The sequence below is a fragment of the Octopus bimaculoides genome, chromosome 4 (genome assembly GCF_001194135.2).
Source record: "Octopus bimaculoides isolate UCB-OBI-ISO-001 chromosome 4, ASM119413v2, whole genome shotgun sequence".
NCBI lineage: Eukaryota > Metazoa > Mollusca > Cephalopoda > Octopoda > Octopodidae > Octopus > Octopus bimaculoides.
The window spans coordinates 77,509,621-77,515,058 of NC_068984.1; positions in this window are offsets into that span (position 1 = coordinate 77,509,621).

Consider the following 5,438-nt stretch of genomic DNA (forward strand, 5'->3'; position numbering starts at 1 on the left):
TATATATATGTATATATATGGATGTATATATATATGTGTGTGTGTGTGTATGTTATATTTGGAGATGGTCATTTTTTTTTTGCCAATTAACCACACACACACACGTGCATACACAGACGTATGTATATATATGCACATGCATTGTTGTATATATTATTATGCGTGTGTATGTATGCGTGAATGTATGTATGTAGGTATATTTCTATTTCTTTATTGCCCACTAAACATAGAGGGGCTAAACATAGAGGGGACAAACAAGGACAGACAAAGAGATTAAGTCGATTACATCGACCCCAGTGCGTAACTAGTATTCGTTTAATCGACCCCGAAAGTATGAAAGGCAAATTCGACCTCGGCGGAATTTGAACTCAGAACGTAGCGATAGACGCAATACCGATAAGCATTTCGCCCGGTGTGCTAACGTTTCTGCCAGCTCGCTGCCCTCTAAATGTAAGTAGGTAGGTAGGTAGGTAGGTAGGTAGGTGCATGTACGTGTGTATATATATATAATTAATTAATTCAATAATAGGATAAAATCTTTTACAAGAATTTTATCAAGTAGCTAGCGTGAAAAAACTCATAAGGGAAAACTCCATCATTTATTCCCTAGAATATATTTATTTATATTTATATAAGTGCATTGCTATAGAAGAATGCCTCACGCTAAACTACCATAATAAACACATTTTTACCGAACGCGAAGAAATGCAACTCTCAAAAACTGGCCTCTTAAAAACAGACTGAACTATATATCGAACGATTTCATGATTATTACAACAATATGTAACTTTCGATCATCAGCATATTATGGTCAAAATATATAAAAATATACAAAAGATTCAACATACTAAAACGAACACCCATGTAGCCAGCATAAAGTTACCCATGACAGAAACAATGTTCTTAGCTCAACAGCAGATAAAGTTTGTTCTTGACATTTATTTGAAGATATAGCAAAAGCTGAGTTTTATTGGAAATCGTTGCTTTTTAAATACGGAATGTATTTCTGTCAGACGTAATCTAGGGCATTCTGGGTGTAAATGGAGGATCTTTTCCTGTTTGGCTGCCACTTTTCAATTTATTCAATTTTTGCTCCAGTTGATTTCATACTTATTGCATTGGTGTAGTTTTGTATAGTAATCATTAACATGAAATTCATTTTCGCCATAAATAAATAAATAAAGTATTAATAGCTTTTAAAGTTTGCAAATTTGGGGTAATTTTAACCAATCGAAAGCTACAGACATAGAGGTGCCTGTTTCCATCGTAACAAGCAAAGCTATTGCCACGTGATCATTTTTCGCTTATTAAAACACGAGATATGAGATGGTCATGAGATGTGCTAAAAATAATAGCTAAATAGGTCTTAAATCACGCACCAATTTTTTTTGTTTTTGCATATTTGTATCAATTCACGTGCATAGAATACAAATTCGCAAAAATTTTCTGAAGATTCAAAAAAATAACCAAAAAGTTATGAGGGATTATATGGCGTGCGTAAAGCAGACTTCTGCTAATATTTCATTTGACTACGGTCGCATGGCTGAAACGAGTAAAATATTAAAAGAGTTAACAACAAGTGCAGTCACGCACAAAATGACAGCCTAAGTGAATCTTTTCCATTAAATAACCAGTCAAAATTGCAATATGAGGCAATATTGTATATCTTCAGTGCGAACACTTCTCGAAAACTCTACAACAAATATGATGATGTCGATCAAACATACTCAAGCTTCTAATATTCTGTCTTTATTTTCTTTCTTATTCAATGTGTCCTTTAGTTTTTAAAGATGGCAACGTGACATTCAGGAAGATTTGATAGTTATTTCTAGCAGGTCGAGTGACTACTTGGAGACCTTCTTATTAAACTTAAATGTATGTGTATATCTCCATACATGTACACACACACACACACACACACACACACACACACACACATGTATATAGATATACACACACTCATACATTCAAACATACAGTTTTCTTTAGTTGTCGTCTGCTCATTGAGTGTTAGCATGTATTGTATGTGTGAGTGTTTGTGCGTGTGTGTGTGTCTGTGTGTGTGTGTAAGTGTGAGCGTGTGAGAAAGAGAGAGAGAGAGAAAGAAAGAAAGAAAGAAAGAAAGAAAGAAAGAAAGAAAGACTGAGTGAGCGAGTGAGTGAGTGAGAGAAAAGAAGAGTAAGACAAAGAATAAAGCAGAGGGAGAGAGAGAGAGATAGAGAGAGAGAGAGAGAGAGAGAGTTAAAAGTGAGAGAGAGAGAGAGAAAAGAAAGACGAGAGATACTAAAGACAGAGGTAAATGAGAAGTTAAAATGAATCTCTCTGAATGACAACCGTTGTATAGTTACCAACCCCTTCCATTTCACTGAGTTACAATTCTTCTTTTTATCCTTTTAAATTCTAAGATTAATACATATTTGCTTCTCTCGTCTTTTATACGTAGAATTTGAAAACTGGCAAGGGAAAGAATTCAGGTATTTGCTACAGAGTTATTTCCCTTGCATTGATTATTACGATTTCAATTTTAACCATGTTTTGTTGATTTACACACGCGCCTGAACAGATACACACATACATGTACACATCTGCATGTATGCACACGCACTCACAAACTAGAAGAAGAAGAAGAAGAAGAAGAAGAAGAGGAAGAAGAAGAAGAACAACAACAACAACAGCATTAGCAACAACAACAACTTGTACCATTGTAACAGGTTTCACTGCTGGACATTTATTTGAAATGTGATTTCGACGCGATACTCCTCTTGAAAGCGTCATATTTGAGGGAAAAGCCTGTCAAAGACTTCTGTTCTCTTGAAATGTTGCAGAATCATGATTGATGCCAACTCGACAAATTTGAGGAATGTAATGCAATATGATGTAATATGATATATGTTGTTGTTGGCACTCCGTCGCTTACGACATCGAGGGTTCCAGTTGATCCGATCAACGGAACAGCCTGCTCGTGAAATTAACGTGCAAGTGGCTGAGCACTCCACAGACACGTGTACCCTTAACGTAGTTCTCAGGGATATTCAGCGTGACACAGTGTGACAAGATTGACCCTTTGAATTACAGGCACAACAGAAATAGTAAGTAAGAGTGAGAGAAAGTTGTGGTGGAAGAGTACAGCAGGGTTCGCCACCATCCCCTGCCGGAGCCTCGTGGAGCTTTAGGTGTTTTCGCTCAATAAACACACACAATGCCCGGTCTGGGAATCGAAACCGCAATCCTATGACCGCGAGTCCGCTGCCCTAACCACTGGGCCATTGCGCCTTCAATATGATATAATATACTACATAATGGACTCTCCCGTCGGAGATGACTTCTAAGCGTTCAGATTTTGCCGAACGACCTACACCAAAGATTTGTTTATGGTGATCATTTGCTTGCGTTGTACATTAGCTCACTCCCTCCGTCAAATCGGGTGAGGTGAGAGGTGATCGCAGAGCAACGTTAGATGAAGTGTTTTGCTCAAGAACACAACGCATCATAGTATGATGTGTATATTAATAAAAGCGAAATTCTGTCTGTCCGTCTGGGACCCCTGTATCCCAGTCTACATTTGCTCTTCATAGATACATACCTTTTTAGAATCAGGATGATCCCGGGATTGAAAAATCTGCCTTTCATTTAGTTCTTGAACATCCAGCATTAGGACCTGATTTAAAAGCATTTGGGTTGCTATTTCTAGCAGGTAAAGCGATCGTGGGAGGTTTCATGCCATAGTGTTACTGAGATAGGCGAACAAGAGTTACCTCCCTTAGCTTAAAGTTTTACTAAGGAATTTAGTGGTTCTTTTATCTTTTTCAGTCATCAGACTGTAACCATGCTGGGCTCCACCTTGAAGAATTTTAATCGAACTAATCAAAACCAATTCTTTTTTTTTTATGCCTGGTACTTTTTTATTGACTGCTTTTCCGAACTGCTAAGTTACGTGAACGTAAACACACCAACACCAGTCATCAAAAGGTGGTGGGGGACAAACACAGACACAAAGACACAACAGATAGATAGATAGATATATAGATAGATAGATATATAGATAGATAGATAGATAGATAATCTTCTATAATAATAACAACTGAGTTTCTTAACACTTCAGATCCACCTGGAATTTTTTCTCACAAACTGACATTGAAGAAAGGAGTGCCAATCATGCTTTTGAGAAATCTGGATCTTCTAAAGTATTTATTGGAACAAGACTGATTGTCGGGCAAATACATCCACATCCTTTGGAAGCAACAATACTCACTGGACAAGGAAAGGGAGAAAATGTGTTTATTCCACTGATTCCAGTAGACTTGCCCTTTAAATTCAAGAGACTTCAATTTCCAAGAGAGTTAGTTTTGCAATATCAATTAACAAGATTCGAAGATAATGACTGAAAATTGTTGGACATCACCTCATGCAGCAGTGCTTTTCTCGGGGTCAGCTCTATGTTGGTCGTTCCAGAGTTGGAAATAGCAACAATTTCTTCATACTCACACCAAATAGTAAAAACAAGAATACTGTTTACAGTGATCTCCAAATGTCACAGTGTTACAAAAATCTCCAAATGTGATACTCTGTGATATAGATCTGAGACGGTAAGATTAGGATACCAATAAATGCTTTATTATTATTTCCGTCTTTAGTTTTGGGACGTAGGCCCAATTAGCCTTCCGCAGGAGCCAGCTTAAAAGTTCGCACGGAGTTCGACCGATCGCCAAATTATGCTTGATTTTAGAAGAAGACAAGTAATTAGATAGATTTGTATCTATACCTATTATCAGATTTTGCTAGGGCTCCATATGGTAAAGATGTGGATAGGGAAAATGTGGGTAGAGGGTGATGTTCTAGCAGCCCTCTCCCTTTACTGTTTTACAAAGTAAACAACAACACAGATAACTACGCAGAGGCAGCCATGGTTGAAACAAGAGCAAGAACAAGCATTATTAAAAGAGAAAAGAGGTATGGTCATTCCTTACCCAAGTTACTTCATCTTATCGCCTGACTTGGTGAAAATCATCAAACTTTAAACCTCTATAACTTTTTAAAACATTTTTTCTGGAAAAAATAAAATAACTCCAGCAATTCAGTTTGGGCAAGTGTATTATTGTGCCAACGTCGGAGTAATCAGTAAACATCGAAGGATCAACACCAAGAAGGAAGAAATATTATTTACATATATTTATTCGTTTGCCCGACAGGTAATTAGAGACAGTTTAATTTTTTTTTTTGTTTTTTTGTTTTTCGATAGTAATAAAAAGGTTGATGTCTGCCAGTAGAGAGAGAAAGAGTAAGAAATGCACGGTGCTGACTAGAAAGGAAGAAAGTATAACGGTGGCTCTGCTCTGATTGGCTTGTAGTGACCCCAGGCAGGAAAGCAAAATAAAAAAGGGATATAACAAGAGTAATCTCCCTCGACCTTCTCGAAAATTCTCGAATATTCTAGAAGC